This window comes from Mesoplodon bidens (genome assembly GCF_964165515.1).
Source record: "Mesoplodon bidens genome assembly, chromosome: 9".
Taxonomy (NCBI): domain Eukaryota; kingdom Metazoa; phylum Chordata; class Mammalia; order Artiodactyla; family Ziphiidae; genus Mesoplodon; species Mesoplodon bidens.
In genome coordinates, this window is record NC_138166.1 from 51,706,186 (window position 1) to 51,719,774 (window position 13,589).

General features: G+C 41.9%; 1 long non-coding RNA gene across 1 annotated transcript in view; it reads left to right on the forward strand.

The window, feature by feature from the left end:
• LOC308622194 overlaps positions 1-13,589 on the forward strand; it is a 207,851-nt gene that overhangs the window by 128,804 nt on the left and 65,458 nt on the right. Inside the window, exon 8 of the long non-coding RNA XR_014016577.1 lies at positions 11,870-11,973. This is a non-coding gene — a long non-coding RNA (uncharacterized lncRNA). The remainder of the gene's footprint in view (positions 1-11,869; positions 11,974-13,589) is intronic.

Consider the following 13,589-nt stretch of genomic DNA (forward strand, 5'->3'; position numbering starts at 1 on the left):
GTGAAGTTTAGAGCTGAGTAAACCCTGAGAATTATCAGTTACTCTAGGTATTCTGTGAGACACAGGTGTTCTGATTCAATTGGTTTAAATCTCTAGAAAGGCTGCACTATCTTTCTACACAAAGGATTCTGCGTGCCAGAGGGCTCTTTGTGCTAGGTTCTCTCCTTAAAATCCCTCTTTGGGTATGTTTAAATTCAGTTGGGGTCCTTGGCAGTTAGAGGTTGCTTGTTTTAACATTTATGTTCATGGAGGAAGAGGGTTTTTTTTAAAAATTTATTTAATTTATTTTTTTTTGGCTGCGTTGGGTCTTCGTTGCTGCTCATGGGCTTTCTCTAGTTGTGGTGAGCGGGGGCCACTCTTCATTGTGGTGCGTGGGCTTCTCACTAAGGTGGCTTCTCTTGTTGCGGAGCACAGGCTCTAGAACGCAGGCTCAGTAGTTGTGGCGCACGGGCTTAGTTGCTCCGCGGCATGTGGGATCTACCCGGATCAGGGCTCGAGCCCGTGTCCCCTGCATTGGCAGGTGGATTCTTAACCACTGTGAAACCAGGGAAGTCCCAGAGGAAGAGGTTTTAATCAAAGATTATGGAACTTCATCTCTTCTGAGTCTAGATCTTTTTCTCATTCCCACATACCTCCTTGAATAGTGTCAGGAATCTCTGCTCTGGCTCTTAATGTTTGCAGTATGATTTTTGAATTGACTGCCTCATGTTTTCTCTGTTCTATCTCCTGAGACAGACATGGGTCACTTTTGCTCCCCCACTGGCACTCAAAACAGATGTCAACATCCCGGGCACCAGGAAATATCATGAAGCCCATTCAGAGTACTGACATAGCTCTGTAACTCTTCCTGACACGTCAAATGCAGTAAAAGCTATTAATAATTACAGAAGATATGCAGATTTGGATTTTTTTAAATCAACCACAAAAAATGTTTTTACATAGAACAGACTAAATCCTAGCTATATCTAAAAAAGTGTTAATGTTATAATGTATTTAGTGAAGCTCAAGCAACCAAAGGTTGTCACAGAACAGAAAAATGGGACATTAAAAAAATTAAGACAATTCAGCAAAAGGCCATATTCTGGTTAAGTGCAGGATCATAAATTCAAATACGATTTTTGAGATTCTCTGATCAAAAACAGGGCTGACCATTGGGCTTTCCCTTGCTGTAATTAAGGCTGTCTGTTAGCCTGGCCACTCTGTATGGTCACAGCCAAACCTTTTGGATAGAGGTGGCCAGATGTAACAACCACATCTATTGCCCTGGGAGGCTGAGTAGAAAGGAAGCTGTAGAGTTGCTAATTGGTAAATTTCATACCAGCCTTAGCATTCTGTTGCTGTTGTAATTCCCACAATCGCAGCCGACAAAATTCCCCCTAAAACAATGAAGCATCTTTACTTCCTGCAGGTGAATCCAGAAGGAGCCCTTAAAAAAAAAAAAAAAAAAGCCCTTGTGGGAAATAGTCACCTCTGATGTCCCATTTACCGCAGAGGGCAACAGCGCTGGGAATCCTCTAAGGAAGCAACAATGGAGATTTATGTTACCATCTGTCTCTGGCAGATTTAAATGTTTATGTCATAGCCATAGGGTTTGGGCGGCAATATTATTGATACCCAAGAAGAGAAGATGTGATTAAAATTAAGAGACTAAGAGCGGGAAGTTGATCTGATCCAATATGATATTTTGTCATCATAGCTTACTGCTTTTCTTTCTCTCTCTTTCTGCTCCACTGTTGACTTTTTTTTCCACTCATCTAGACAAAATCAATGATCTCGGTGATTTACCTTAGCTGAGTCTCTATCAAAACTTCCTGGAGTCCAAACAACACTTGTTAACTGTGGGAAAGAGAAAGTGAACCAGGTGGTGTGGAATGAGCCCCACCCTGGAACAATAGAACCTCAGCGTTCAAAACAACGTAAGGACACCACTGAAAAACTTTGAATGAAAACTCCCCCTCTTAGCTCCCTCCAAAGCTTTATGGATTTCAGTCGTTTCTCTTCTGGTCCCAGTACAGTAATCTTTGGATTATTCAAAGATTTTTCACATTTTCTGTACAATTTCTTTTCATATAAATTATTCACTGAATAAAAAATGCATATGAAATCTCTACTTTTTTTTCCTCCGGAGTAACTCACTCTCCCTAAGGATGTGAACAACAGTATTTGTGTTTGAGCAAGTTGTTAAAAATAAGTCTTAAGCTTTAGGAAGGAATCACATGTGACTCAGTTAGTTCTAAAAATAAATAAATAAAGCCTGGGGAGAGTAGGGGGCAGAGAGAGAATGACTTAGGGGAAAAAGAACAAGCAATTCATTTTCACGAGTTGCAAGACATGGTCTAAATATAGAAGCGGAGAATCCAGTCATCTCTGAGGGCTGAGCATCACTCCCTTGCACCACCCCCTACACTGAAATACACTTTCATTTGTCATCCTGCAAAGAAAAATCTCTGCACCCCTAGAATTTCTCTACACTTGGAAAATTGATGGCACACCATCTTATAGCTATGGCCACAGAATCAAAACCTTGTAGAAAAGAGATTTTCTTGCCTTGAATGAGTGGGGTTGAAAACTAGAACATCTGTCCTAGAAGATGTTATTTTAGTCCCCTGCAAAACATTTAAAGCTAGACAAGTGCTTATTTAATTCTTTGGCATAGCAGGATTTTTAAAAAATTAGTATTAAATAACTACTTACTCAGGTTAAGTCAAATCCACGCATTAACAAGTCTTAGAGACTAGAGATGGAGGGCGTGCTGATTGTTGGCTACTTGAGGAGGATTCTTTTTCCTTTGGGACAGTGGCTATCTGGCTTGGGGACACAGGAAACTAATGAGGGACAAAGAACAAAACTCCTCTGTATAACACATGGTTTCCTGTGAGGAAAGTGGGACGCCAGGCAGTTATCACCTTCAGATTCAAAAGCAAAGGTTTCCCAAGTGCTTATGGGGGATAACATGCAGTTGGAGATAATTTTTAAAACAGAGACCTAACTCCCAGAATTTCAAGGAGACTGCAGTCTTGGATTTTCTCCCATTCTACCAAACTCATCCAGATCAGTAAGCAAACGCATGCTAGGCCAGTGCCTGTAAGAGGTGCGGTGGTTTTAACACAAGGCTGCGTATGATTTGAAACACCTCCCATCAAGAGGCCTAATTCCCCTCCCTTTAAATATTGGGCTGGTCTTAGTGACTTGCTTCTAAGTAAGAGTAGGTAGCAAAAATGATTCTGTGTGGCTTTCGAGGCTAATTCATCAAAGGTGATACAGCTTCTGCCTGGCTGTCTCTCTTGAGGTGTATTCCTTTGGAGCATGGAAACCACCATGCCAGGGAAACCCCAGAGAGAGAGCATGTAGGGACAAACAGGAGATGCCTGTGGAGAGCCAGCAGTTCCGGCCGCCAGCCATTCAGGTCTTCCCAGCCCATGAGCCAGTTACAGGAGCGCAGGAGCCCTTGATTTGGCTCCAAGCCCAGCGACCGCCGAGATCTTGAGCCAGAACTACCCAAACAGGCTGATCCTGAATGCTGGATCCACAGAAACCAAGAAAGAGAACACAACTGAATACTGTTTTTAGGCTACCAGTTTGGGGGGTGATTTGTTTCACAATAGATAAATAGAAATATTTTGGTACCTAGAAGTGAGCCACTGCCATAACAAAACTTAAAACCATGCAGCAGCGGTTCAGGGCCTGGGTAGAGGTTGGACATTGGAAGAGCTTTGAAGAGGCTGTCGGAGAGGAATTAAAGGAAAGCGAGGAAGGTGTGTTGGAAGCTGGAGGAAAGGATTCCCTGGTTATGAAATGGTGGAAAGTCTAGGAATACTTTCACCAGTGGTAACATGGAAAATAGAAAATGTACCTAATAAACTCATGATCCAGTAGGATTTCCAGGAAGAATGTTCAAGGTGACCTGATTCTTCCAGCTGCCCATAGGGAATACGAGAGGAGAATGACGAGCTAAAGAAAGAATTGTTAACTATAAAAGAGCCAAGACTTTGGGTGTTCAAAAAATAAAACTATTCCTCAGTTTCATCTTCTCCAAATGGCAAATGCAGCTAAAATTAAAATATGTAATTTCTATCTAAAGTTGAAGGCAACGGTGTAGAACCCTTTGTTAAGACCTCAGCCAGATTTGAGGTAATGCCACATAGATTCTTTCAAACCATCAAAAGTCCCTCGAAAGATGTGAAAGCCATGCCTTTTAGGTGTCTCCGTTAAACAGAAGTGCTTATAAAAATCTTAAGGGAACAGTCCTGCAGTAGCCTTAGAGGAAGTCTAAGGTAGAGAAAAGCTTATCTCGAGATTCGAGGTGTTTGTTTGTTTGTTTGTTTGTTTGTTTGTTTATTCATTCATTCATTCATTCATTCATTCATTCCCATATCCCTTCCCTCTTGCGTCTCCCTCCCTCCCACCCTCCCTATCCCACCCCTCCAGTCGGTCACAAAGCACCGAGCTGATCTCCCTGTGCTATGCGGCTGCTTCCCACTAGCTATCTACCTTAGGTTTGGTAGTGTATGTATGTCCATGCCTCTCTCTCGCTTTGTCACAGCTTACCCTTCCCCCTCCCCATATCCTCAAGTCCATTCTCAAGTAGGTCTGTGTCTTTATTCCTGTTTTACCCCTAGGTTCTTCATGACATTTTTTTTTCTTGAATTCCATATATATGTGTTAGCATACGGTATTTGTCTTTCTCTTTCTGACTTACTTCACTCTGTATGACAGACTCCAGGTCTATCCACCTCATTACAAATATCTCAATTTCATTTCTTTTTATGGCTGAGTAATATTCCATTGTATATTTGTGCCACATCTTCTTTATCCATTCATCCGATGATGGACACTTAGGTTGTTTCCATCTCCGGGCTATTGTATATGGAGCTGCAATGAACATTATGGTACATGACTCTTTTTGAATTATGGTTTTCTCAGGGTATATGCCCAGTAGTGGGATTGCTGGGTCATATGGTAGTTCTATTTGTAGTTTTTTAAGGAACCTCCATACTGTTCTCCATAGTGGCTGTACCAATTCACATTCCCACCAGCAGTGCAAGAGTGTGCCCTTTTCTCCACACCCTCTCCAGCATTTATTGTTTCTAGATATTTTGATGATGGCCATTCTGCCTGGTGTGAGATGATATCTCATTGTAGTTTTGACTTGCATTTCTCTAATGATGAATGATGTTGAGCATTCTTTCATGTGTTTGTTGGCAGTCTGTATATCTTCTTTGGAGAAATGTCTATTTAGGTCTTCTGCCCATTTTTGGATTGGGTTGTTTGTTTTTTTGCTATTGAGCTGCATGAGCTGCTTATAAATTTTGGAGATTAATCCTTTGTCCATTGCTTCATTTGCAAATATTTTCTCCCATTCTGAGGGTTGTCTTTTGGTCTTGTTCTTGGTTTCCTTTGCTGTGCAAAAGCTTTTAAGTTTCATTAGGTCCCATTTGTTTATTTTTGTTTTAATTTTCATTTCTCTAGGAGGTGGGTCCAAAAGGATCTTGCTGTGATTTATGTCATAGAGTGTTCTGCCTATGTTTACCTCTAAGAGTTTGATAGTGTCTGGCCTTACATTTAGGTCTTTAATCCATTTTGAGCTTATTTTTGTGTATGGTGTTAGGGAGTGATCTAATCTCATACTTTTACATGTCCCTGTCCAGTTTTCCCAGCACCACTTATTGAAGAGGCTGTCCTTTCTCCACTGTACATTCCTGCCTCCTTTATCAAAGATAAGGTTACCATATGTGCGTGCGTTTATCTCTGGGCTTTCTATCCTGTTCCATTGATCTATCTTTCTGTTTTTGTGCCAGTACCATACTGTCTTGATTACTGTAGCTTTGTAGTATAGTCTGAAGTCAGGGAGCCTGATTCCTCCAGCTCCGTTTTTCGTTCTCAAGATTGCTTTGGCTATTCGGGGTCTTTTGTGTTTCCATACAAACTTTGAAATTTTTTGTTCTAGTTCTGTGAAAAATACCAGTGGTAGTTTGATAGGGATCGCATTGAATCTGTAGATTGCTTTGGGTAGTAGAGCCATTTTCACAATATTGATTCTTCCAATCCAGGAACATGGTATATCTCTCCATCTATTTAATTTCTTTCTTCAGTGTCTTATAGTTTTCTGCATACAGGTTTTTTGTCTCCTTAGGTAGGTTTATTCCTAGATATTTTATTATTTTTGTTGCAATGGTAAATGGGAGTGTTTTCTTGATTTCACTTTCAGATTTTTCATCATTACTGTATAGGAATGCCAGAGATTTCTGTGCATTAATTTTGTATCCTGCTACTTTACCAGATTCCTTGATTAGCTCTAGTAGTTTTCTGGTAGCATCTTTAGGATGCTCTATGTATAGTATCATGTCATCTGCAAACAGTGACAGCTTTACTTCTTCTTTTCCAATTTGGATTCCTTTTATTTCCTTTTCTTCTCTGATTGCTGTGGCTAAAACTTCCAAAACTATGTTGAATACGAGTGGTGAGAGTGGGCAACCTTGTCTTGTTCCTGATCTTAGTGGAAATGGTTTCAGTTTTTCACCATTAAAGACGATGTTCGCTGTGGGTTTGTCATATATGGCCTTTATTATGTTGAGGAAAGTTCCCTCTATGCCTACTTTCTGCAGGGTTTTTATCATAAATGGGTGTTGAATTTTATCGAAAGCTTTCTCTGCATCTATTTAGATGATCATATGGTTTTTCTCTTTCAATTTGTTAATATGGTGTATCACGTTGATTGATTTGCATATATTGAAGAATCCTTGCATTCCTGGAATAAACCCCACTTGATCATGGTGTATGACCCTTTTAATGTGCTGTTGGATTCTGTTTGCTAGCATTTTGTTGAGGATTTTTGCATCTATGTTCATCAGTGATATTGGCCCGTAGTTTTCTTTCTTTGTGACATCCTTGTCTGGTTTTGGTATGAAGGTGATGGTGGCCTCGTAGAATGAGTTTGGGAGTGTTCGTCCCTCTGCTATATTTTGGAAGAGTTTGAGAAGGATAGGTGTTAGCTCTTCTCTAAATGTTTGGTAGAATTCGCCTGTGAAGCCATCTGGTCCTGGGCTTTTGTTTGTTGGAAGATTTTTAATCACAGTTTCAATTTCAGTGCTTGTGATTGGTCTGTTCATATTTTCTATTTCTTCCTGATTCAGTCTTGGCAGGTTGTGCATTTCTAAGAATTTGTCCATTTCTTCCAGGTTGTCCATTTTATTGGCATAGAGTTGCTTGTAGTAATCTCTCATGATCTTTTGTATTTCTGCAGTGTCAGTTGTTACTTCTCCTTTTTCATTTCTAATTCTATTGATTTGAGTCTTCTCCCTTTTTTTCTTGATGAGTCTGGCTAATGGTTTATCAATTTTATCTTCTCAAAGAACCAGCTTTTAGTTTTATTGATCTTTGCTATCATTTTCTTCATTTCTTTTTCATTTATTTCTGATCTGATTTTTATGATTTCTTTCCTTCTGCTAACTTTGGGATGTTTTTGTTCTTCTTTCTCTAATTGCTTTAGGTGCAAGGTGACGTTGTTTACTCGAGATGTTTCCTGTTTCTTAAGGTGGGATTGTATTGCTATAAACTTCCCTCTTAGAACTGCTTTTGCTGCATCCCATAGGTTTTGGGTTGTCGTGTCTCCACTGTCATTTGTTTCTAGGTGTTTTTTGATTTCCTCTTTGATTTCTTCAGTGATCACTTCGTTATTAAGTAGTGTATTGTTTAGCCTCCATGTGTTTGTATTTTTTACAGCTCTTTTCCTGTAATTGATATCTAGTCTCATAGCGTTGTGGTCGGAAAAGATACTTGATACAATTTCAATTTTCTTAAATTTACCAAGGCTTGATTTGTGACCCAAGATATGGTCTATCCTGGAGAATGTTCCATGAGCACTTGAGAAAAATGTGTATTCTGTTGTTTTTGGATGGAGTGTCCTATAAATATCAATTAAGTCCATCTTGTTTAATGTATCATTTAAAGCTTGTGTTTCCTTATTTATTTTCATCTTGGATGATCTGTCCATTGGTGAAAGTGGGATGTTAAAGTCCCTTACTATGAATGTGTTACTGTCAATTTCCCCTTTTATGGCTGTTAGTATTTGCCTTATGTATTGAGGTGCTCCTATGTTGGGTGCATAAATATTTACAATTGTTATATCTTCTTCTTGGATCGATTCCTTGATCATTATGTAGTCTCCTCCTTTGTCTCTTCTAATAGTCTTTATTTTAAAGTCTCTTTTGTCTGATATGAGAATTGCTACTCCAGCTTTTTTTTGATTTCCATTTGCATGGAATATCTTTTTCCATCCCCTTACTTTCAGTCTGTATGTGTCTCTAGGTCTGAAGTGGGTCTCTTGTAGACAGCATATATATAGGTCTTGTTTTTGTATCCATAAAGCCAATCTGTGTCTTTTGGTGGGAGCATTTAGTCCATTTACTTTTAAGGTAATTATCGATTTGTATGTTCCTATTCCCATTTTCTTAATTGTTTCGGGTCCGTTATTGTAGGTGTTTTCCTTCTGCTGTGTTTCTTTCCTAGAGAAGTTCCTTTAGCATTTGTTGTAAAGCTGGTTTGGTGGTGCTGAACTCTCTCAGCTTTTGCTTGTCTGTAAACGTTTTAATTTCTCCATCAAATCTGAATGAGATCCTTGCTGGGTAGAGTAATCTTGGTTGCAGGTTTTTGTCCTTCATCACTTTAAATATGTCCTGCCAGTCCCTTCTGGCTTGCAGAGTTTCTGCTGAAAGATCAGCTGTTAACCTTATGGGGATTCCCTTGTGTGTTATTTGTTGTTTTTCCCTTGCTGCTTTTAATATGTTTTCTTTGTGTTTAATTTTTGACAGTTTGATTAATATGTGTCTTGGTGTATTTCTCCTTGGATTTATTCTGTATGGGAGTTTCTGTGCCTCCTGGAGTTGATTAACTATTTCCTTTCCCATATTAGGGAAGTTTTCAACTATAATCTCTTCAAATATTTTCTCAGTCCCTTTCTTTTTCTCTTCTTCTCTGGAACCCCTATAATTCGAATGTTGGTGTGTTCAGTGTTGTCCCCGAAGTCTCTGAGCCTGTCCTCAGTTCTTTTCATTCTTTTTTCTTTATTCTGCTCTGCAGAAGTTATTTCCACTATTTTATCTTCCACGTCACTTATCCGTTCTTCTGCCTCAGTTATTCTGCTATTGATCCCATCTAGAGTATTTTTAATTTCATTTATTGTGTTGCTCATTGTTGCTTGATTCATCTTTAGTTTTTCTAGGTCCTTGTTAAATGTTTCTTGCATTTTGTGTATTCTATTTCCAGGATTTTGGATCATCTTTACTATCATTATTCTGAATTCTTTTTCAGGTAGACTGCCTATTTCCTCTTCATTTGTTAGGTCTGGTGCGTTTTCATCTTGCTCCTTTACCTGCTGTGTGTTTTTCTGTCTTCTCATTTTGCTTATCTTACTGTGTTTGGGGTCTCCTTTTTGCAGGCTGCTGGTTCGTAGTTCCCTTTGTTTTTGGTGTCTGTCCCCAGTGGCTAAGGTTGGTTCAGTGGGTTTGTAGGCTTCCTGGTGGAGGGGACTGGTGCCTGTGTTCTGGTGGATGAGGCTGGCTCTTGTCTTTCTGGTGGGCAGGTCCACGTCTGGTGGTGTGTTTTGGGGTGTCTGTGGACTTATTATGATTTTAGGCAGCCTCTCTGCCAATGGGTGGGTTGTGTTCCTGTCTTGCTAGTTGTTTGGCACAGGGTGTCCAGCACTGTAGCTTGCTGGTCGTTGAGTGAAGCTGGGTGCTGGTGTTGAGATGGAGATCTCTGGGAGATTTTCGCCATTTGATATTTTGTGGAGCTGGGAGGTCTCTTGTGGACCAGTGTCCTTGAAATTGGCTCTCCCACCTCAGAGGCACAGCACTGACTCCTGGGTGCAGCACCAAGAGCCTTTCATCCACATGGCTCATAATAAAAGGGAGAAAAAGTAGAAAGAAAGAATTAGTAGAAGTAGAAAGAAAGAAAAAAGGAAAGAAAGAAAGAAAGGAGGGAGGGAGGGAGGAAGGAGGGAAGGTAGCAAAAAAAGAGAAGATAAAGTAAAATAGAATAAAGTATGATAAAATATAATAAAGTTATTAAAATAAAAAATAATTATGAAGAAAGAAAACAAAACAAAACAAAAACCGGACAGATAGAACCCTGGGACAAATAGTGGAAGCAAAGCTATACAGACAAAATCTCACACAGAAGCATACACGTACACATTCACAAAAAGAGGAAAAGGGGAAAAAATCATTAATCTTGCTCTCAAAGTCCACCTCCTCAATTTGGGATGATTCGTTGTCTGAAGGAGGAAAGAAAGAAAGAAAGAAGGAAGGAAAGAAAGAAAGAAGGTAAAGTAAAATAAAATAAGGATAAAATAAAATAAAGTTATTAAAATAAAAAGTAATTATTAAAAAAATTTTTTTAAAAAGGACGGATAGAACCCTAGGACAAATGGTGGAAGCAAAGCTGTACAGACACAATCTCACACAGAAACATACACACTGACAAAAAGAGGGGAAAAAATCATAAATCTTGTTCTCAAAGTCCACCTCCTCAATTTGGGATGATTCGTTGTCTATTCACGTATTCCACAGATGCAGGGTACATCAAGTTGATTGTGGAGCTTTAATCCGCTGCTTCTGAGGCTGCTGGGAGAGATTTCCCTTTCTCTTCTTTATTCTCACAGCTCCCAGGTGTCAGTTTTGGATTTGGCCCCGCCTCTGCGCATAGATCGCCGGAGCGCGTCTGTTCTTCGCTCAGACAGGACGGGGTTAAAGGAGCAGCCGCTTCCGGGACTCTGGCTCACTCAGGCCGGGTGGGGGCGGGGAGGGAGGGGCACGGAGGCGGGGCGAGCCTGCGGCGCCGGAGGTCAACGTGACGTTGCACCAGCCCGAGGCGCGCCGTGCGCTCTCCCGGGAAATCCGTCTTGCAGCCTGCTCCCCGGAAAGGGGGCGTGGACAGTGGCCTGCGCTCGCACACAGGCCTCTTGGCCGCGGCAGCAGCACCCCAGAGTCCCACGCCCGTCTCTGGCGTCCGCGCTTTTAGCCGCGGCTCGCGCCCGTCTCTGGAACTCCTTTAAGCAGCGCTCTTAATCCCCTCTCCTCGCGCACCAGGAAACAAAGAGGGAAGAAAAAGTCTCTTCTATTTTTTATTTTTTGCGGTACGCGGGCCTCTCACTGTTGTGGCCTCTCCCGTTGCGGAGCACAGGCTCCGGACGCGCAGGCTCAGCGGCCATGGCTCATGGGCCCAGCTGCTCCGCGGCATGTGGGATCTTCCCGGACCGGGTCACAAACCCGCATCCCCTGCATTGGCAGGCAGACTCTCAACCACTGCGCCACCAGGGAAGCCCGAGATTTGAGATAAGCTTTGGATGGATGCGATGTTTGTTTAATGGAGTGAATCCTAACAAGATTGGTGAGAAACAAAATATTAAGGAGACTTGTACTAACGAAAACATTGCCAGCGCAGACTAAGAGGGACAGAGGTGGTATGAAATGAACAGAGGTTTTTGGAATCCCAAAATTCTATGGGAAAGAAGCAGACTGAGAAAACTACACAGCTATAAAAATTTTATGGAACAGGAAGGATAATTCAGAGGGAGGCAACAAGAGCCCAAAGAATGAAGTCAAGAGCCATGGAGAATCATTCCTAGGGAACCATACTGAGCTCTAATCAAGGAACTGGCAACAGGTGCCGGGCTGGATTTCAATTTCAGAATTGCTGCAGAGTGATTGCCTGATTGCTACAGATTCAGAAATGTCTGTAGTGGCTATCCTATGCCTATCCCACCAAAGTATGTTGGATGCGGGGAGCAAATAACCTGTCACTTTAGTTCACACATCTTCAGATCAAGAACTATACTCAGGAAGCTGTAATTGTTAATCTGCACCTACAGAGCCTCGTCTGCAGCACCTGAACCTGATTTGGATGATGGGATACTTGACCTTGAGTGTGAGATGGATGCTATCCAGCTGAGATACTTGGGAGTTCAAGGAGCAGGTGAGTGTATTTTGCATGTGGGATCAGGATCAATATATATAACTTATGGTAAGGGGGCAGATTGTTGTGGTTTTAAAACATACCCACAATTTTTTGACATTCTTTCCACCGAAAGGTGGAGTCTAATTCTCCTCCGTTTAAATATAGGCTGGCCTTCATGACTCACTTCTAACCAATGGAATGCAAGGCCATAAAAAACAATACACCTTCTACCTGGTTCTCTTGTTCTCTTGGTGCATGTGCTTTGGAGCCCTGAGCCACCATGTGAACTGTGCAGCTAACTTGAGCCATCATGCTTCAGAGACCTTGTGGAGAAACCACATTCAGTTAGAGGTGCTCCGCTCTAGCTCTTTTAGCTCCCAGCTCTCTGGGTCTTCCCAGCTCTGGCACCTGGTATGTGAGTGACGAGCCTTAAACGTGACCCCAGCTAAGCCACCATCTGACTGTAGTCTCGTGAGAACCTCAAGCTGGAACCACCCAGCTGAACTGCTCCTGAGCTCCTGACCCATAGAATTATGAGAGATAATAAATGACGATTTTTTTTTTTTTTTTTGCTGTATGCGGGCCTCTCACTGTTGTGGCCTCTCCCGTTGTGGAGCACAGGCTCCGGACGCGCAGGCCCAGCGGCCATGCCGCTCCGCGGCATGTGGGATCTTCCCAGAGACACTAAATTTTCCGGTGATTTCTTAAGCAGCGAAGATAATCAGAACAAGGGGTCACCAGTCACGTTTTATTGTGTGTGAATGGGAATCCCTGGAGTTTTTCAGTAAGATGGTAACCCAGGATGTTGTGCAAACCTTAGTGTCAGTGTTGGTCGACATCTGCAGGCTTTGTCCGGGCCACTCTGTCTCACTTTTCTCTCCTCTTCCCTGGTTTGCTACTTTCATTTGACTCCAGGTCTTGACTTCATTTGACACTAAAGCTTCAAGACAAGTCCCTAATAACGTGGTGCTCTGGCTTTGCTAATATCGGTTGGACGTTCTGGTCTAGTTCACCCTGGGATTTCCCCCAAATATCACCCCGATGTCCACTTCAGCACACTTGTGCCCAAGATAGCAAACAGAGGCCTTCCCATCCCAGATCGTCTCTGCATTGTGGGGATGTGGGAGACACAGACATCCAGGCTCCGTTTCTACCCCATGCAAACAGCTGCCTCTTGCCTATTCTCTAGTGTGGGCTCAGAAGGTGGGGCATGACCCCAGGCTTCCCAACGAATCCTCTGCCCGACCAAACAGAGCAGAGGGTGGAGGGGAGACTTGAGAGGGCGGAAAATAGACTGGTTAAGAGGTTATGCATCTAAACTTTCCTAGAGCAATCACCACCATGGATGACCATCAGAATCACTTAAGGAGATTTTTAAAAGTACACACACCTGGACGGCCACCCCTGTGACTGCGATTCAGGAGAAATGTTCAGAAAGCTCCCCAGGTGATTTTGGTAGTCAGCCAAGTGTAGGAACTGCTTCAGTGAACTCCTTGAGATCTTTTCCTCCGTGGTTTCCGTTTCTCCCATAGAGCCAGGCCATACCTTGTATATAATTGCATGTCATAGCATTTAGTATACATATAGTATATTCACATTGTTTGCAGGCTTCTAAACCCTTTCTTAGGATGGTA